This window comes from Gadus morhua, chromosome 12 (assembly GCF_902167405.1).
Source record: "Gadus morhua chromosome 12, gadMor3.0, whole genome shotgun sequence".
Taxonomy (NCBI): domain Eukaryota; kingdom Metazoa; phylum Chordata; class Actinopteri; order Gadiformes; family Gadidae; genus Gadus; species Gadus morhua.
In genome coordinates this window covers 6,340,405-6,359,892 of record NC_044059.1, presented here as the reverse complement: position 1 = coordinate 6,359,892, position 19,488 = coordinate 6,340,405, and the positions used below count along the sequence as shown (strand labels likewise).

At 44.6% G+C, this 19,488-nt stretch overlaps 14 non-coding genes across 14 annotated transcripts; all 14 read right to left on the bottom strand.

Annotated features, from left to right (window-relative positions):
• Nucleotides 1–1,956: 1,956 nt before the first annotated feature.
• On the bottom strand, nt 1,957–2,075 carry LOC115556391 (5S ribosomal RNA). Its single transcript, XR_003978977.1, has one exon. It is a non-coding gene; the product is annotated as a 5S ribosomal RNA (ribosomal RNA).
• A 522-nt stretch (nt 2,076–2,597) lies between these two features.
• On the bottom strand, nt 2,598–2,716 carry LOC115556468 (5S ribosomal RNA). Its single transcript, XR_003979044.1, has one exon. It is a non-coding gene; the product is annotated as a 5S ribosomal RNA (ribosomal RNA).
• A 527-nt stretch (nt 2,717–3,243) lies between these two features.
• Nucleotides 3,244–3,362, bottom strand: LOC115556467 (5S ribosomal RNA). Its single transcript, XR_003979043.1, has one exon. It is a non-coding gene; the product is annotated as a 5S ribosomal RNA (ribosomal RNA).
• A 1,981-nt stretch (nt 3,363–5,343) lies between these two features.
• LOC115556390 (5S ribosomal RNA) lies at nt 5,344–5,462 on the bottom strand. Its single transcript, XR_003978976.1, has one exon. It is a non-coding gene; the product is annotated as a 5S ribosomal RNA (ribosomal RNA).
• A 527-nt stretch (nt 5,463–5,989) lies between these two features.
• Nucleotides 5,990–6,108, bottom strand: LOC115556466 (5S ribosomal RNA). Its single transcript, XR_003979042.1, has one exon. It is a non-coding gene; the product is annotated as a 5S ribosomal RNA (ribosomal RNA).
• Nucleotides 6,109–8,109: 2,001 nt separating this feature from the next.
• LOC115556389 (5S ribosomal RNA) lies at nt 8,110–8,228 on the bottom strand. The gene has a single exon (XR_003978975.1). It is a non-coding gene; the product is annotated as a 5S ribosomal RNA (ribosomal RNA).
• Nucleotides 8,229–8,750: 522 nt separating this feature from the next.
• On the bottom strand, nt 8,751–8,869 carry LOC115556465 (5S ribosomal RNA). The gene has a single exon (XR_003979041.1). It is a non-coding gene; the product is annotated as a 5S ribosomal RNA (ribosomal RNA).
• A 1,981-nt stretch (nt 8,870–10,850) lies between these two features.
• LOC115556388 (5S ribosomal RNA) lies at nt 10,851–10,969 on the bottom strand. Its single transcript, XR_003978974.1, has one exon. It is a non-coding gene; the product is annotated as a 5S ribosomal RNA (ribosomal RNA).
• A 522-nt stretch (nt 10,970–11,491) lies between these two features.
• On the bottom strand, nt 11,492–11,610 carry LOC115556464 (5S ribosomal RNA). Its single transcript, XR_003979040.1, has one exon. It is a non-coding gene; the product is annotated as a 5S ribosomal RNA (ribosomal RNA).
• Nucleotides 11,611–12,137: 527 nt separating this feature from the next.
• On the bottom strand, nt 12,138–12,256 carry LOC115556462 (5S ribosomal RNA). The gene has a single exon (XR_003979038.1). It is a non-coding gene; the product is annotated as a 5S ribosomal RNA (ribosomal RNA).
• Nucleotides 12,257–14,240: 1,984 nt separating this feature from the next.
• LOC115556387 (5S ribosomal RNA) lies at nt 14,241–14,359 on the bottom strand. Its single transcript, XR_003978973.1, has one exon. It is a non-coding gene; the product is annotated as a 5S ribosomal RNA (ribosomal RNA).
• Nucleotides 14,360–14,881: 522 nt separating this feature from the next.
• On the bottom strand, nt 14,882–15,000 carry LOC115556461 (5S ribosomal RNA). The gene has a single exon (XR_003979037.1). It is a non-coding gene; the product is annotated as a 5S ribosomal RNA (ribosomal RNA).
• Nucleotides 15,001–17,007: 2,007 nt separating this feature from the next.
• Nucleotides 17,008–17,126, bottom strand: LOC115556505 (5S ribosomal RNA). Its single transcript, XR_003979077.1, has one exon. It is a non-coding gene; the product is annotated as a 5S ribosomal RNA (ribosomal RNA).
• Nucleotides 17,127–17,653: 527 nt separating this feature from the next.
• Nucleotides 17,654–17,772, bottom strand: LOC115556460 (5S ribosomal RNA). The gene has a single exon (XR_003979036.1). It is a non-coding gene; the product is annotated as a 5S ribosomal RNA (ribosomal RNA).
• Nucleotides 17,773–19,488: the final 1,716 nt, after the last annotated feature.

Here is a 19,488-nt window from a genome sequence, read left to right as displayed (position 1 = left end):
TACAGTAGCACGTAAGGAGTGAGGAGGCTGCTGAGGGCCGACGTTACACTATTACAAAAACAATCACTAGTTCAATAGAGACGGCAGTAATTGATTCAGTAGGAATCCTTATCCATGTAAACGATTATTATGACATCTGAATTAATTAATGATCTGCAATACACTGCGTATGCGTGTGTGTGTGTGTGTGTGTGTGTGTGTGTGTGTGTGTGTGTGTGTGTGTGTGTGTGTGTGTGTGTGTGTGTGTGTGTGTGTGTGTGTGTGTGTGTGTGTGTGTGTGTGTGTGTGTGTGTGATGTTTAATGTTTGTACCAAGGTTAATGGTTAAAGTGTCAGAGAATTCTTTCATTTTTTTTAGACATCCAATAAAAACATTAATATTAACAGTTTTGGTTATTCTTTGGTGCTGTGTTGCTGTCATTTCTTCCACATTTTCTCGTCTCATTGAGAATTTCAAAATGTGCGAAACAGCGCCCCTCTAAGTTGTAAGTACTGAATACACGGTCAAACACGACATTGCACACTGTATGTCCGTGAGGAAGCCTGCCCGAGATGGCATCCCTTGGTGAAGAAAAAGAAGAAGGATTAACCTATCAGGTGAGGCTACCGTCATGACACTGCCCTCCTGTGATTAATCAGCAGGGTGCAAAGGGAAGCCACCGGGCCCTTTGCTTCACACCAATCAAATCAAAGCATCAACGTCAACGTAAACAAATATCGGGAGATTTGCACTTTTATCATTTTATCGTATAAGCAAGTGCAGTTATGGAGGGTTGAGATTTAGAGTATTTAGTAAAATTTAACCAAACTGCCACATGGGAAGCAACTAAAAATTGAATCTGACTGCAGGCCAATGCCGAAGCTTCAGCTGCGTGCACGGAGAGAAAGATGAGTGGTTATCGCACTTTCAATGAGGAGAACTATGTCCTCACCGACTGGTAGCGCTGAACTTCAGCTGCTATTTTGCTGGCCATGTCTTCTTTTTCGTAAAGATTCATGCACCCTGAACAATCCCTGGGTCTCTTATTGACCCCTTCGCCACCATGAAAGACAGGAGAATGGCCTTCATCTACAAACGGGGTGAGTAAAATACCCACCTCCCGGTGTGGCATTACTGTTCCCTGAGCTGTCCGTTTATTATTTTTTGTGTTATTGTATGTCTAATTGTGCATTGATTGTCTGGAATAAGTTGCATTGGTCAATCAAATGAAGTTGTTGTTTTATCGCGTTCGTTAACGCTGAGAATCAGCACCAGGGACAGCAGGGCTCACCTGAACAGATGCGGCTGTGTTAGATTATAGCCGCTTGTTCAGGGTTGTCTTGTGTTATCTATTAAGTAGAGTTGTGTAAGGAACATTGTTTAGGATGACTGTGTGTGTGTGTGTGTGTGTGTGTGTGTGTGTGTGTGTGTGTGTGTGTGTGTGTGTGTGTGTGTGTGTGTGTGTGTGTGTGTGCGTGTGTGAGAGCGCGAAAGAGAGAGAGAGCGAGCACGTGTGTCTGTCAGATGACAGGCGTGTGTAAGTCCTGGTAACCAGGCGCTGAAATAGCTCTTGTAGTTACATTCAATAGATACAAGCTGCGACGTAGGCCTACTCTTTTCTGTCCCCCACCTTCAAAAAAGCATGTAGATTAAAGGTGTTGTCTCATTTGGCTTCCTCAAAAGAAATCCCCACGCCACGCCACTGGTATTTTCGCCGTCTTCCCATGGTCTTTGATTGATCTGAAGTGCGTGCGCGTGTTCGTGTGGGTGAAAGTTTAAGAAATGTAGAACTCTCGTTTCAGCTGTCTGGTGCTCCCTGCTGACAGTAGCCTATCACTATACCGTCCGCATGTTTCACAAAAACAGTTTAGAGAGACGGTGTCAGTCTTTGTATGTTGCTTAAATTCTCTCAAACGTTTGGCAGTAGGCCTAAAGATCAGGTCACGGTAGGCAATGAGCTCGAGTGGAAAAAGAAAATGCTTACAGCACCTGGTATTCCCAGGCGGTCTCCCATCCAAGTACTAACCAGGCCCGACCCTGCTTAGCTTCCGAGATCAGACGAGATCGGGCGTGTTCAGGGTGGTATGGCCGTAAGCAATTATTGCTGCAGCAAAACCAGCTTTTATACAGTAGCACATAAGGAGTGAGAAAGCTGCTGAGGCCCGACGTTACACTTTTACAAAATCAATCATTAGTTAAATAGAAACGGCAGTAATTGATTCAGTAGGACTCCTTATCCATGTGAACGATTATTGTGACATCTGAATTAATTAATTAATTATCTGCAATACACTGCGTGTGCGTGTGATGTTAAATGTTTGAACCAAGGTGAACGGTTAAAGTGTCAGAGAATGGGTGGGTATTTTCGCCGTCCTCCCATGATCTGAAGTGCGTGTGCGTGTTCGTGTGGGTGAAAGTTTAAGAAATGTAGAACTGTCGTTTCAGCTTTCTGGTGCTCCCTGCTGGCAGTATCACTATACCGTCCTCATGTTTCACAAAAATAGTTTTGAGAGACGTTGTCAGTCTTTGTATGTTGCTTAAATTCTCCCAAACGGTTGGCAGTAAAGATCAGCTCACGGTAGGCCACGGAGGCAATGAGCTCGAGTTGAAAAAGAAAAAGCTTACAGCACCTGGTATTCCCAGGCGGTCTCCCATCCAAGTACTAACCAGGCCCGACCCTGCTTAGCTTCCGAGATCAGACGAGATCGGGCGTGTTCAGGGTGGTATGGCCGTAAGCAATTATTGCTGCAGCAAAACCAGCTTTTATACAGTAGCACATAAGGAGTGAGAAAGCTGCTGAGGCCCGACGTTACACTTTTACAAAATCAATCATTAGTTAAATAGAAACGGCAGTAATTGATTCAGTAGGACTCCTTATCCATGTGAACGATTATTGTGACATCTGAATTAATTAATTAATTATCTGCAATACACTGCGTGTGCGTGTGATGTTAAATGTTTGAACCAAGGTGAACGGTTAAAGTGTCAGAGAATGGGTGGGTATTTTCGCCGTCCTCCCATGATCTGAAGTGCGTGTGCGTGTTCGTGTGGGTGAAAGTTTAAGAAATGTAGAACTGTCGTTTCAGCTCTCTGGTGCTCCCTGCTGGCAGTAGCCTATCACTATACCGTCCTCATGTTTCACAAAAATAGTTTTGAGAGACGTTGTCAGTCTTTGTATGTTGCTTAAATTCTCCCAAACGGTTGGCAGTAAAGATCAGCTCACGGTAGGCCACGGAGGCAATGAGCTCGAGTTGAAAAAGAAAAAGCTTACAGCACCTGGTATTCCCAGGCGGTCTCCCATCCAAGTACTAACCAGGCCCGACCCTGCTTAGCTTCCGAGATCAGACGAGATCGGGCGTGTTCAGGGTGGTATGGCCGTAAGCAATTATTGCTGCCGCAAAACCAGCATTTATACAGTAGCACGTAAGGAGTGAGGAGGCTGCTGAGGGCCGACGTTACACTATTACAAAAACAATCACTAGTTCAATAGAGACGGCAGTAATTGATTCAGTAGGAATCCTTATCCATGTAAACGATTATTATGACATCTGAATTAATTAATGATCTGCAATACACTGCGTATGCGTGTGTGTGTGTGTGTGTGTGTGTGTGTGTGTGTGTGTGTGTGTGTGTGTGTGTGTGTGTGTGTGTGTGTGTGTGTGTGTGTGTGTGTGTGTGTGTGTGTGTGTGTGTGTGTGTGTGTGTGATGTTTAATGTTTGTACCAAGGTTAATGGTTAAAGTGTCAGAGAATTCTTTCATTTTTTTTAGACATCCAATAAAAACATTAATATTAACAGTTTTGGTTATTCTTTGGTGCTGTGTTGCTGTCATTTCTTCCACATTTTCTCGTCTCATTGAGAATTTCAAAATGTGCGAAACAGCGCCCCTCTAAGTTGTAAGTACTGAATACACGGTCAAACACGACATTGCACACTGTATGTCCGTGAGGAAGCCTGCCCGAGATGGCATCCCTTGGTGAAGAAAAAGAAGAAGGATTAACCTATCAGGTGAGGCTACCGTCATGACACTGCCCTCCTGTGATTAATCAGCAGGGTGCAAAGGGAAGCCACCGGGCCCTTTGCTTCACACCAATCAAATCAAAGCATCAACGTCAACGTAAACAAATATCGGGAGATTTGCACTTTTATCATTTTATCGTATAAGCAAGTGCAGTTATGGAGGGTTGAGATTTAGAGTATTTAGTAAAATTTAACCAAACTGCCACATGGGAAGCAACTAAAAATTGAATCTGACTGCAGGCCAATGCCGAAGCTTCAGCTGCGTGCACGGAGAGAAAGATGAGTGGTTATCGCACTTTCAATGAGGAGAACTATGTCCTCACCGACTGGTAGCGCTGAACTTCAGCTGCTATTTTGCTGGCCATGTCTTCTTTTTCGTAAAGATTCATGCACCCTGAACAATCCCTGGGTCTCTTATTGACCCCTTCGCCACCATGAAAGACAGGAGAATGGCCTTCATCTACAAACGGGGTGAGTAAAATACCCACCTCCCGGTGTGGCATTACTGTTCCCTGAGCTGTCCGTTTATTATTTTTTGTGTTATTGTATGTCTAATTGTGCATTGATTGTCTGGAATAAGTTGCATTGGTCAATCAAATGAAGTTGTTGTTTTATCGCGTTCGTTAACGCTGAGAATCAGCACCAGGGACAGCAGGGCTCACCTGAACAGATGCGGCTGTGTTAGATTATAGCCGCTTGTTCAGGGTTGTCTTGTGTTATCTATTAAGTAGAGTTGTGTAAGGAACATTGTTTAGGATGACTGTGTGTGTGTGTGTGTGTGTGTGTGTGTGTGTGTGTGTGTGTGTGTGTGTGTGTGTGTGTGTGTGTGTGTGTGTGTGTGCGTGTGTGAGAGCGCGAGAGAGAGAGAGAGCGAGCGCGTGTGTCTGTCAGATGACAGGCGTGTGTAAGTCCTGGTAACCAGGCGCTGAAATAGCTCTTGTAGTTACATTCAATAGATACAAGCTGCGACGTAGGCCTACTCTTTTCTGTCCCCCACCTTCAAAAAAGCATGTAGATTAAAGGTGTTGTCTCATTTGGCTTCCTCAAAAGAAATCCCCACGCCACGCCACTGGTATTTTCGCCGTCTTCCCATGGTCTTTGATTGATCTGAAGTGCGTGCGCGTGTTCGTGTGGGTGAAAGTTTAAGAAATGTAGAACTCTCGTTTCAGCTGTCTGGTGCTCCCTGCTGACAGTAGCCTATCACTATACCGTCCGCATGTTTCACAAAAACAGTTTAGAGAGACGGTGTCAGTCTTTGTATGTTGCTTAAATTCTCTCAAACGTTTGGCAGTAGGCCTAAAGATCAGGTCACGGTAGGCAATGAGCTCGAGTGGAAAAAGAAAATGCTTACAGCACCTGGTATTCCCAGGCGGTCTCCCATCCAAGTACTAACCAGGCCCGACCCTGCTTAGCTTCCGAGATCAGACGAGATCGGGCGTGTTCAGGGTGGTATGGCCGTAAGCAATTATTGCTGCAGCAAAACCAGCTTTTATACAGTAGCACATAAGGAGTGAGAAAGCTGCTGAGGCCCGACGTTACACTTTTACAAAATCAATCATTAGTTAAATAGAAACGGCAGTAATTGATTCAGTAGGACTCCTTATCCATGTGAACGATTATTGTGACATCTGAATTAATTAATTAATTATCTGCAATACACTGCGTGTGCGTGTGATGTTAAATGTTTGAACCAAGGTGAACGGTTAAAGTGTCAGAGAATGGGTGGGTATTTTCGCCGTCCTCCCATGATCTGAAGTGCGTGTGCGTGTTCGTGTGGGTGAAAGTTTAAGAAATGTAGAACTGTCGTTTCAGCTCTCTGGTGCTCCCTGCTGGCAGTAGCCTATCACTATACCGTCCTCATGTTTCACAAAAATAGTTTTGAGAGACGTTGTCAGTCTTTGTATGTTGCTTAAATTCTCCCAAACGGTTGGCAGTAAAGATCAGCTCACGGTAGGCCACGGAGGCAATGAGCTCGAGTTGAAAAAGAAAAAGCTTACAGCACCTGGTATTCCCAGGCGGTCTCCCATCCAAGTACTAACCAGGCCCGACCCTGCTTAGCTTCCGAGATCAGACGAGATCGGGCGTGTTCAGGGTGGTATGGCCGTAAGCAATTATTGCTGCCGCAAAACCAGCATTTATACAGTAGCACGTAAGGAGTGAGGAGGCTGCTGAGGGCCGACGTTACACTATTACAAAAACAATCACTAGTTCAATAGAGACGGCAGTAATTGATTCAGTAGGAATCCTTATCCATGTAAACGATTATTATGACATCTGAATTAATTAATGATCTGCAATACACTGCGTATGCGTGTGTGTGTGTGTGTGTGTGTGTGTGTGTGTGTGTGTGTGTGTGTGTGTGTGTGTGTGTGTGTGTGTGTGTGTGTGTGTGTGTGTGTGTGTGTGTGTGTGTGTGTGTGTGTGTGTGTGTGTGTGTGTGTGATGTTTAATGTTTGTACCAAGGTTAATGGTTAAAGTGTCAGAGAATTCTTTCATTTTTTTTAGACATCCAATAAAAACATTAATATTAACAGTTTTGGTTATTCTTTGGTGCTGTGTTGCTGTCATTTCTTCCACATTTTCTCGTCTCATTGAGAATTTCAAAATGTGCGAAACAGCGCCCCTCTAAGTTGTAAGTACTGAATACACGGTCAAACACGACATTGCACACTGTATGTCCGTGAGGAAGCCTGCCCGAGATGGCATCCCTTGGTGAAGAAAAAGAAGAAGGATTAACCTATCAGGTGAGGCTACCGTCATGACACTGCCCTCCTGTGATTAATCAGCAGGGTGCAAAGGGAAGCCACCGGGCCCTTTGCTTCACACCAATCAAATCAAAGCATCAACGTCAACGTAAACAAATATCGGGAGATTTGCACTTTTATCATTTTATCGTATAAGCAAGTGCAGTTATGGAGGGTTGAGATTTAGAGTATTTAGTAAAATTTAACCAAACTGCCACATGGGAAGCAACTAAAAATTGAATCTGACTGCAGGCCAATGCCGAAGCTTCAGCTGCGTGCACGGAGAGAAAGATGAGTGGTTATCGCACTTTCAATGAGGAGAACTATGTCCTCACCGACTGGTAGCGCTGAACTTCAGCTGCTATTTTGCTGGCCATGTCTTCTTTTTCGTAAAGATTCATGCACCCTGAACAATCCCTGGGTCTCTTATTGACCCCTTCGCCACCATGAAAGACAGGAGAATGGCCTTCATCTACAAACGGGGTGAGTAAAATACCCACCTCCCGGTGTGGCATTACTGTTCCCTGAGCTGTCCGTTTATTATTTTTTGTGTTATTGTATGTCTAATTGTGCATTGATTGTCTGGAATAAGTTGCATTGGTCAATCAAATGAAGTTGTTGTTTTATCGCGTTCGTTAACGCTGAGAATCAGCACCAGGGACAGCAGGGCTCACCTGAACAGATGCGGCTGTGTTAGATTATAGCCGCTTGTTCAGGGTTGTCTTGTGTTATCTATTAAGTAGAGTTGTGTAAGGAACATTGTTTAGGATGACTGTGTGTGTGTGTGTGTGTGTGTGTGTGTGTGTGTGTGTGTGTGTGTGTGTGTGTGTGTGTGTGTGTGTGTGTGTGTGTGTGTGTGTGTGTGTGTGTGAGAGCGCGAAAGAGAGAGAGAGCGAGCACGTGTGTCTGTCAGATGACAGGCATGTGTAAGTCCTGGTAACCAGGCGCTGAAATAGCTCTTGTAGTTACATTCAATAGATACAAGCTGCGACGTAGGCCTACTCTTTTCTGTCCCCCACCTTCAAAAAAGCATGTAGATTAAAGGTGTTGTCTCATTTGGCTTCCTCAAAAGAAATCCCCACGCCACGCCACTGGTATTTTCGCCGTCTTCCCATGGTCTTTGATTGATCTGAAGTGCGTGCGCGTGTTCGTGTGGGTGAAAGTTTAAGAAATGTAGAACTCTCGTTTCAGCTGTCTGGTGCTCCCTGCTGACAGTAGCCTATCACTATACCGTCCGCATGTTTCACAAAAACAGTTTAGAGAGACGGTGTCAGTCTTTGTATGTTGCTTAAATTCTCTCAAACGTTTGGCAGTAGGCCTAAAGATCAGGTCACGGTAGGCAATGAGCTCGAGTGGAAAAAGAAAATGCTTACAGCACCTGGTATTCCCAGGCGGTCTCCCATCCAAGTACTAACCAGGCCCGACCCTGCTTAGCTTCCGAGATCAGACGAGATCGGGCGTGTTCAGGGTGGTATGGCCGTAAGCAATTATTGCTGCAGCAAAACCAGCTTTTATACAGTAGCACATAAGGAGTGAGAAAGCTGCTGAGGCCCGACGTTACACTTTTACAAAATCAATCATTAGTTAAATAGAAACGGCAGTAATTGATTCAGTAGGACTCCTTATCCATGTGAACGATTATTGTGACATCTGAATTAATTAATTAATTATCTGCAATACACTGCGTGTGCGTGTGATGTTAAATGTTTGAACCAAGGTGAACGGTTAAAGTGTCAGAGAATGGGTGGGTATTTTCGCCGTCCTCCCATGATCTGAAGTGCGTGTGCGTGTTCGTGTGGGTGAAAGTTTAAGAAATGTAGAACTGTCGTTTCAGCTCTCTGGTGCTCCCTGCTGGCAGTATCACTATACCGTCCTCATGTTTCACAAAAGTAGTTTTGAGAGACGTTGTCAGTCTTTGTATGTTGCTTAAATTCTCCCAAACGGTTGGCAGTAAAGATCAGCTCACGGTAGGCCACGGAGGCAATGAGCTCGAGTTGAAAAAGAAAAAGCTTACAGCACCTGGTATTCCCAGGCGGTCTCCCATCCAAGTACTAACCAGGCCCGACCCTGCTTAGCTTCCGAGATCAGACGAGATCGGGCGTGTTCAGGGTGGTATGGCCGTAAGCAATTATTGCTGCCGCAAAACCAGCATTTATACAGTAGCACGTAAGGAGTGAGGAGGCTGCTGAGGGCCGACGTTACACTATTACAAAAACAATCACTAGTTCAATAGAGACGGCAGTAATTGATTCAGTAGGAATCCTTATCCATGTAAACGATTATTATGACATCTGAATTAATTAATGATCTGCAATACACTGCGTATGCGTGTGTGTGTGTGTGTGTGTGTGTGTGTGTGTGTGTGTGTGTGTGTGTGTGTGTGTGTGTGTGTGTGTGTGTGTGTGTGTGTGTGTGTGTGTGTGTGTGTGTGTGTGTGTGTGTGTGTGTGTGTGATGTTTAATGTTTGTACCAAGGTTAATGGTTAAAGTGTCAGAGAATTCTTTCATTTTTTTTAGACATCCAATAAAAACATTAATATTAACAGTTTTGGTTATTCTTTGGTGCTGTGTTGCTGTCATTTCTTCCACATTTTCTCGTCTCATTGAGAATTTCAAAATGTGCGAAACAGCGCCCCTCTAAGTTGTAAGTACTGAATACACGGTCAAACACGACATTGCACACTGTATGTCCGTGAGGAAGCCTGCCCGAGATGGCATCCCTTGGTGAAGAAAAAGAAGAAGGATTAACCTATCAGGTGAGGCTACCGTCATGACACTGCCCTCCTGTGATTAATCAGCAGGGTGCAAAGGGAAGCCACCGGGCCCTTTGCTTCACACCAATCAAATCAAAGCATCAACGTCAACGTAAACAAATATCGGGAGATTTGCACTTTTATCATTTTATCGTATAAGCAAGTGCAGTTATGGAGGGTTGAGATTTAGAGTATTTAGTAAAATTTAACCAAACTGCCACATGGGAAGCAACTAAAAATTGAATCTGACTGCAGGCCAATGCCGAAGCTTCAGCTGCGTGCACGGAGAGAAAGATGAGTGGTTATCGCACTTTCAATGAGGAGAACTATGTCCTCACCGACTGGTAGCGCTGAACTTCAGCTGCTATTTTGCTGGCCATGTCTTCTTTTTCGTAAAGATTCATGCACCCTGAACAATCCCTGGGTCTCTTATTGACCCCTTCGCCACCATGAAAGACAGGAGAATGGCCTTCATCTACAAACGGGGTGAGTAAAATACCCACCTCCCGGTGTGGCATTACTGTTCCCTGAGCTGTCCGTTTATTATTTTTTGTGTTATTGTATGTCTAATTGTGCATTGATTGTCTGGAATAAGTTGCATTGGTCAATCAAATGAAGTTGTTGTTTTATCGCGTTCGTTAACGCTGAGAATCAGCACCAGGGACAGCAGGGCTCACCTGAACAGATGCGGCTGTGTTAGATTATAGCCGCTTGTTCAGGGTTGTCTTGTGTTATCTATTAAGTAGAGTTGTGTAAGGAACATTGTTTAGGATGACTGTGTGTGTGTGTGTGTGTGTGTGTGTGTGTGTGTGTGTGTGTGTGTGTGTGTGTGTGTGTGTGTGTGTGTGTGTGCGTGTGTGAGAGCGCGAAAGAGAGAGAGAGCGAGCACGTGTGTCTGTCAGATGACAGGCGTGTGTAAGTCCTGGTAACCAGGCGCTGAAATAGCTCTTGTAGTTACATTCAATAGATACAAGCTGCGACGTAGGCCTACTCTTTTCTGTCCCCCACCTTCAAAAAAGCATGTAGATTAAAGGTGTTGTCTCATTTGGCTTCCTCAAAAGAAATCCCCACGCCACGCCACTGGTATTTTCGCCGTCTTCCCATGGTCTTTGATTGATCTGAAGTGCGTGCGCGTGTTCGTGTGGGTGAAAGTTTAAGAAATGTAGAACTCTCGTTTCAGCTGTCTGGTGCTCCCTGCTGACAGTAGCCTATCACTATACCGTCCGCATGTTTCACAAAAACAGTTTAGAGAGACGGTGTCAGTCTTTGTATGTTGCTTAAATTCTCTCAAACGTTTGGCAGTAGGCCTAAAGATCAGGTCACGGTAGGCAATGAGCTCGAGTGGAAAAAGAAAATGCTTACAGCACCTGGTATTCCCAGGCGGTCTCCCATCCAAGTACTAACCAGGCCCGACCCTGCTTAGCTTCCGAGATCAGACGAGATCGGGCGTGTTCAGGGTGGTATGGCCGTAAGCAATTATTGCTGCAGCAAAACCAGCTTTTATACAGTAGCACATAAGGAGTGAGAAAGCTGCTGAGGCCCGACGTTACACTTTTACAAAATCAATCATTAGTTAAATAGAAACGGCAGTAATTGATTCAGTAGGACTCCTTATCCATGTGAACGATTATTGTGACATCTGAATTAATTAATTAATTATCTGCAATACACTGCGTGTGCGTGTGATGTTAAATGTTTGAACCAAGGTGAACGGTTAAAGTGTCAGAGAATGGGTGGGTATTTTCGCCGTCCTCCCATGATCTGAAGTGCGTGTGCGTGTTCGTGTGGGTGAAAGTTTAAGAAATGTAGAACTGTCGTTTCAGCTTTCTGGTGCTCCCTGCTGGCAGTATCACTATACCGTCCTCATGTTTCACAAAAATAGTTTTGAGAGACGTTGTCAGTCTTTGTATGTTGCTTAAATTCTCCCAAACGGTTGGCAGTAAAGATCAGCTCACGGTAGGCCACGGAGGCAATGAGCTCGAGTTGAAAAAGAAAAAGCTTACAGCACCTGGTATTCCCAGGCGGTCTCCCATCCAAGTACTAACCAGGCCCGACCCTGCTTAGCTTCCGAGATCAGACGAGATCGGGCGTGTTCAGGGTGGTATGGCCGTAAGCAATTATTGCTGCAGCAAAACCAGCTTTTATACAGTAGCACATAAGGAGTGAGAAAGCTGCTGAGGCCCGACGTTACACTTTTACAAAATCAATCATTAGTTAAATAGAAACGGCAGTAATTGATTCAGTAGGACTCCTTATCCATGTGAACGATTATTGTGACATCTGAATTAATTAATTAATTATCTGCAATACACTGCGTGTGCGTGTGATGTTAAATGTTTGAACCAAGGTGAACGGTTAAAGTGTCAGAGAATGGGTGGGTATTTTCGCCGTCCTCCCATGATCTGAAGTGCGTGTGCGTGTTCGTGTGGGTGAAAGTTTAAGAAATGTAGAACTGTCGTTTCAGCTCTCTGGTGCTCCCTGCTGGCAGTAGCCTATCACTATACCGTCCTCATGTTTCACAAAAATAGTTTTGAGAGACGTTGTCAGTCTTTGTATGTTGCTTAAATTCTCCCAAACGGTTGGCAGTAAAGATCAGCTCACGGTAGGCCACGGAGGCAATGAGCTCGAGTTGAAAAAGAAAAAGCTTACAGCACCTGGTATTCCCAGGCGGTCTCCCATCCAAGTACTAACCAGGCCCGACCCTGCTTAGCTTCCGAGATCAGACGAGATCGGGCGTGTTCAGGGTGGTATGGCCGTAAGCAATTATTGCTGCCGCAAAACCAGCATTTATACAGTAGCACGTAAGGAGTGAGGAGGCTGCTGAGGGCCGACGTTACACTATTACAAAAACAATCACTAGTTCAATAGAGACGGCAGTAATTGATTCAGTAGGAATCCTTATCCATGTAAACGATTATTATGACATCTGAATTAATTAATGATCTGCAATACACTGCGTATGCGTGTGTGTGTGTGTGTGTGTGTGTGTGTGTGTGTGTGTGTGTGTGTGTGTGTGTGTGTGTGTGTGTGTGTGTGTGTGTGTGTGTGTGTGTGTGTGTGTGTGTGTGTGTGTGTGTGTGTGTGTGTGTGATGTTTAATGTTTGTACCAAGGTTAATGGTTAAAGTGTCAGAGAATTCTTTCATTTTTTTTAGACATCCAATAAAAACATTAATATTAACAGTTTTGGTTATTCTTTGGTGCTGTGTTGCTGTCATTTCTTCCACATTTTCTCGTCTCATTGAGAATTTCAAAATGTGCGAAACAGCGCCCCTCTAAGTTGTAAGTACTGAATACACGGTCAAACACGACATTGCACACTGTATGTCCGTGAGGAAGCCTGCCCGAGATGGCATCCCTTGGTGAAGAAAAAGAAGAAGGATTAACCTATCAGGTGAGGCTACCGTCATGACACTGCCCTCCTGTGATTAATCAGCAGGGTGCAAAGGGAAGCCACCGGGCCCTTTGCTTCACACCAATCAAATCAAAGCATCAACGTCAACGTAAACAAATATCGGGAGATTTGCACTTTTATCATTTTATCGTATAAGCAAGTGCAGTTATGGAGGGTTGAGATTTAGAGTATTTAGTAAAATTTAACCAAACTGCCACATGGGAAGCAACTAAAAATTGAATCTGACTGCAGGCCAATGCCGAAGCTTCAGCTGCGTGCACGGAGAGAAAGATGAGTGGTTATCGCACTTTCAATGAGGAGAACTATGTCCTCACCGACTGGTAGCGCTGAACTTCAGCTGCTATTTTGCTGGCCATGTCTTCTTTTTCGTAAAGATTCATGCACCCTGAACAATCCCTGGGTCTCTTATTGACCCCTTCGCCACCATGAAAGACAGGAGAATGGCCTTCATCTACAAACGGGGTGAGTAAAATACCCACCTCCCGGTGTGGCATTACTGTTCCCTGAGCTGTCCGTTTATTATTTTTTGTGTTATTGTATGTCTAATTGTGCATTGATTGTCTGGAATAAGTTGCATTGGTCAATCAAATGAAGTTGTTGTTTTATCGCGTTCGTTAACGCTGAGAATCAGCACCAGGGACAGCAGGGCTCACCTGAACAGATGCGGCTGTGTTAGATTATAGCCGCTTGTTCAGGGTTGTCTTGTGTTATCTATTAAGTAGAGTTGTGTAAGGAACATTGTTTAGGATGACTGTGTGTGTGTGTGTGTGTGTGTGTGTGTGTGTGTGTGTGTGTGTGTGTGTGTGTGTGTGTGTGTGTGTGTGTGTGTGTGTGTGAGAGCGCGAAAGAGAGAGAGAGCGAGCACGTGTGTCTGTCAGATGACAGGCAGTGTGTAAGTCCTGGTAACCAGGCGCTGAAATAGCTCTTGTAGTTACATTCAATAGATACAAGCTGCGACGTAGGCCTACTCTTTTCTGTCCCCCACCTTCAAAAAAGCATGTAGATTAAAGGTGTTGTCTCATTTGGCTTCCTCAAAAGAAATCCCCACGCCACGCCACTGGTATTTTCGCCGTCTTCCCATGGTCTTTGATTGATCTGAAGTGCGTGCGCGTGTTCGTGTGGGTGAAAGTTTAAGAAATGTAGAACTCTCGTTTCAGCTGTCTGGTGCTCCCTGCTGACAGTAGCCTATCACTATACCGTCCGCATGTTTCACAAAAACAGTTTAGAGAGACGGTGTCAGTCTTTGTATGTTGCTTAAATTCTCTCAAACGTTTGGCAGTAGGCCTAAAGATCAGGTCACGGTAGGCAATGAGCTCGAGTGGAAAAAGAAAATGCTTACAGCACCTGGTATTCCCAGGCGGTCTCCCATCCAAGTACTAACCAGGCCCGACCCTGCTTAGCTTCCGAGATCAGACGAGATCGGGCGTGTTCAGGGTGGTATGGCCGTAAGCAATTATTGCTGCAGCAAAACCAGCTTTTATACAGTAGCACATAAGGAGTGAGAAAGCTGCTGAGGCCCGACGTTACACTTTTACAAAATCAATCATTAGTTAAATAGAAACGGCAGTAATTGATTCAGTAGGACTCCTTATCCATGTGAACGATTATTGTGACATCTGAATTAATTAATTAATTATCTGCAATACACTGCGTGTGCGTGTGATGTTAAATGTTTGAACCAAGGTGAACGGTTAAAGTGTCAGAGAATGGGTGGGTATTTTCGCCGTCCTCCCATGATCTGAAGTGCGTGTGCGTGTTCGTGTGGGTGAAAGTTTAAGAAATGTAGAACTGTCGTTTCAGCTCTCTGGTGCTCCCTGCTGGCAGTATCACTATACCGTCCTCATGTTTCACAAAAGTAGTTTTGAGAGACGTTGTCAGTCTTTGTATGTTGCTTAAATTCTCCCAAACGGTTGGCAGTAAAGATCAGCTCACGGTAGGCCACGGAGGCAATGAGCTCGAGTTGAAAAAGAAAAAGCTTACAGCACCTGGTATTCCCAGGCGGTCTCCCATCCAAGTACTAACCAGGCCCGACCCTGCTTAGCTTCCGAGATCAGACGAGATCGGGCGTGTTCAGGGTGGTATGGCCGTAAGCAATTATTGCTGCCGCAAAACCAGCATTTATACAGTAGCACGTAAGGAGTGAGGAGGCTGCTGAGGGCCGACGTTACACTATTACAAAAACAATCACTAGTTCAATAGAGACGGCAGTAATTGATTCAGTAGGAATCCTTATCCATGTAAACGATTATTATGACATCTGAATTAATTAATGATCTGCAATACACTGCGTATGCGTGTGTGTGTGTGTGTGTGTGTGTGTGTGTGTGTGTGTGTGTGTGTGTGTGTGTGTGTGTGTGTGTGTGTGTGTGTGTGTGTGTGTGTGTGTGTGTGTGTGTGTGTGTGTGTGTGTGTGTGTGATGTTTAATGTTTGTACCAAGGTTAATGGTTAAAGTGTCAGAGAATTCTTTCATTTTTTTTAGACATCCAATAAAAACATTAATATTAACAGTTTTGGTTATTCTTTGGTGCTGTGTTGCTGTCATTTCTTCCACATTTTCTCGTCTCATTGAGAATTTCAAAATGTGCGAAACAGCGCCCCTCTAAGTTGTAAGTACTGAATACACGGTCAAACACGACATTGCACACTGTATGTCCGTGAGGAAGCCTGCCCGAGATGGCATCCCTTGGTGAAGAAAAAGAAGAAGGATTAACCTATCAGGTGAGGCTACCGTCATGACACTGCCCTCCTGTGATTAATCAGCAGGGTGCAAAGGGAAGCCACCGGGCCCTTTGCTTCACACCAATCAAATCAAAGCATCAACGTCAACGTAAACAAATATCGGGAGATTTGCACTTTTATCATTTTATCGTATAAGCAAGTGCAGTTATGGAGGGTTGAGATTTAGAGTATTTAGTAAAATTTAACCAAACTGCCACATGGGAAGCAACTAAAAATTGAATCTGACTGCAGGCCAATGCCGAAGCTTCAGCTGCGTGCACGGAGAGAAAGATGAGTGGTTATCGCACTTTCAATGAGGAGAACTATGTCCTCACCGACTGGTAGCGCTGAACTTCAGCTGCTATTTTGCTGGCCATGTCTTCTTTTTCGTAAAGATTCATGCACCCTGAACAATCCCTGGGTCTCTTATTGACCCCTTCGCCACCATGAAAGACAGGAGAATGGCCTTCATCTACAAACGGGGTGAGTAAAATACCCACCTCCCGGTGTGGCATTACTGTTCCCTGAGCTGTCCGTTTATTATTTTTTGTGTTATTGTATGTCTAATTGTGCATTGATTGTCTGGAATAAGTTGCATTGGTCAATCAAATGAAGTTGTTGTTTTATCGCGTTCGTTAACGCTGAGAATCAGCACCAGGGACAGCAGGGCTCACCTGAACAGATGCGGCTGTGTTAGATTATAGCCGCTTGTTCAGGGTTGTCTTGTGTTATCTATTAAGTAGAGTTGTGTAAGGAACATTGTTTAGGATGACTGTGTGTGTGTGTGTGTGTGTGTGTGTGTGTGTGTGTGTGTGTGTGTGTGTGTGTGTGTGTGTGTGTGTGTGTGTGTGTGTGTGTGTGTGTGTGTGTGTGTGTGCGTGTGTGAGAGCGCGAAAGAGAGAGAGAGCGAGCACGTGTGTCTGTCAGATGACAGGCGTGTGTAAGTCCTGGTAACCAGGCGCTGAAATAGCTCTTGTAGTTACATTCAATAGATACAAGCTGCGACGTAGGCCTACTCTTTTCTGTCCCCCACCTTCAAAAAAGCATGTAGATTAAAGGTGTTGTCTCATTTGGCTTCCTCAAAAGAAATCCCCACGCCACGCCACTGGTATTTTCGCCGTCTTCCCATGGTCTTTGATTGATCTGAAGTGCGTGCGCGTGTTCGTGTGGGTGAAAGTTTAAGAAATGTAGAACTCTCGTTTCAGCTGTCTGGTGCTCCCTGCTGACAGTAGCCTATCACTATACCGTCCGCATGTTTCACAAAAACAGTTTAGAGAGACGGTGTCAGTCTTTGTATGTTGCTTAAATTCTCTCAAACGTTTGGCAGTAGGCCTAAAGATCAGGTCACGGTAGGCAATGAGCTCGAGTGGAAAAAGAAAATGCTTACAGCACCTGGTATTCCCAGGCGGTCTCCCATCCAAGTACTAACCAGGCCCGACCCTGCTTAGCTTCCGAGATCAGACGAGATCGGGCGTGTTCAGGGTGGTATGGCCGTAAGCAATTATTGCTGCAGCAAAACCAGCTTTTATACAGTAGCACATAAGGAGTGAGAAAGCTGCTGAGGCCCGACGTTACACTTTTACAAAATCAATCATTAGTTAAATAGAAACGGCAGTAATTGATTCAGTAGGACTCCTTATCCATGTGAACGATTATTGTGACATCTGAATTAATTAATTAATTATCTGCAATACACTGCGTGTGCGTGTGATGTTAAATGTTTGAACCAAGGTGAACGGTTAAAGTGTCAGAGAATGGGTGGGTATTTTCGCCGTCCTCCCATGATCTGAAGTGCGTGTGCGTGTTCGTGTGGGTGAAAGTTTAAGAAATGTAGAACTGTCGTTTCAGCTCTCTGGTGCTCCCTGCTGGCAGTAGCCTATCACTATACCGTCCTCATGTTTCACAAAAATAGTTTTGAGAGACGTTGTCAGTCTTTGTATGTTGCTTAAATTCTCCCAAACGGTTGGCAGTAAAGATCAGCTCACGGTAGGCCACGGAGGCAATGAGCTCGAGTTGAAAAAGAAAAAGCTTACAGCACCTGGTATTCCCAGGCGGTCTCCCATCCAAGTACTAACCAGGCCCGACCCTGCTTAGCTTCCGAGATCAGACGAGATCGGGCGTGTTCAGGGTGGTATGGCCGTAAGCAATTATTGCTGCCGCAAAACCAGCATTTATACAGTAGCACGTAAGGAGTGAGGAGGCTGCTGAGGGCCGACGTTACACTATTACAAAAACAATCACTAGTTCAATAGAGACGGCAGTAATTGATTCAGTAGGAATCCTTATCCATGTAAACGATTATTATGACATCTGAATTAATTAATGATCTGCAATACACTGCGTATGCGTGTGTGTGTGTGTGTGTGTGTGTGTGTGTGTGTGTGTGTGTGTGTGTGTGTGTGTGTGTGTGTGTGTGTGTGTGTGTGTGTGTGTGTGTGTGTGTGTGTGTGTGTGTGTGTGTGTGTGTGTGTGTGTGATGTTTAATGTTTGTACCAAGGTTAATGGTTAAAGTGTCAGAGAATTCTTTCATTTTTTTTAGACATCCAATAAAAACATTAATATTAACAGTTTTGGTTATTCTTTGGTGCTGTGTTGCTGTCATTTCTTCCACATTTTCTCGTCTCATTGAGAATTTCAAAATGTGCGAAACAGCGCCCCTCTAAGTTGTAAGTACTGAATACACGGTCAAACACGACATTGCACACTGTATGTCCGTGAGGAAGCCTGCCCGAGATGGCATCCCTTGGTGAAGAAAAAGAAGAAGGATTAACCTATCAGGTGAGGCTACCGTCATGACACTGCCCTCCTGTGATTAATCAGCAGGGTGCAAAGGGAAGCCACCGGGCCCTTTGCTTCACACCAATCAAATCAAAGCATCAACGTCAACGTAAACAAATATCGGGAGATTTGCACTTTTATCATTTTATCGTATAAGCAAGTGCAGTTATGGAGGGTTGAGATTTAGAGTATTTAGTAAAATTTAACCAAACTGCCACATGGGAAGCAACTAAAAATTGAATCTGACTGCAGGCCAATGCCGAAGCTTCAGCTGCGTGCACGGAGAGAAAGATGAGTGGTTATCGCACTTTCAATGAGGAGAACTATGTCCTCACCGACTGGTAGCGCTGAACTTCAGCTGCTATTTTGCTGGCCATGTCTTCTTTTTCGTAAAGATTCATGCACCCTGAACAATCCCTGGGTCTCTTATTGACCCCTTCGCCACCATGAAAGACAGGAGAATGGCCTTCATCTACAAACGGGGTGAGTAAAATACCCACCTCCCGGTGTGGCATTACTGTTCCCTGAGCTGTCCGTTTATTATTTTTTGTGTTATTGTATGTCTAATTGTGCATTGATTGTCTGGAATAAGTTGCATTGGTCAATCAAATGAAGTTGTTGTTTTATCGCGTTCGTTAACGCTGAGAATCAGCACCAGGGACAGCAGGGCTCACCTGAACAGATGCGGCTGTGTTAGATTATAGCCGCTTGTTCAGGGTTGTCTTGTGTTATCTATTAAGTAGAGTTGTGTAAGGAACATTGTTTAGGATGACTGTGTGTGTGTGTGTGTGTGTGTGTGTGTGTGTGTGTGTGTGTGTGTGTGTGTGTGTGTGTGTGTGTGTGTGTGTGTGTGAGAGCGCGAAAGAGAGAGAGAGCGAGCACGTGTGTCTGTCAGATGACAGGCATGTGTAAGTCCTGGTAACCAGGCGCTGAAATAGCTCTTGTAGTTACATTCAATAGATACAAGCTGCGACGTAGGCCTACTCTTTTCTGTCCCCCACCTTCAAAAAAGCATGTAGATTAAAGGTGTTGTCTCATTTGGCTTCCTCAAAAGAAATCCCCACGCCACGCCACTGGTATTTT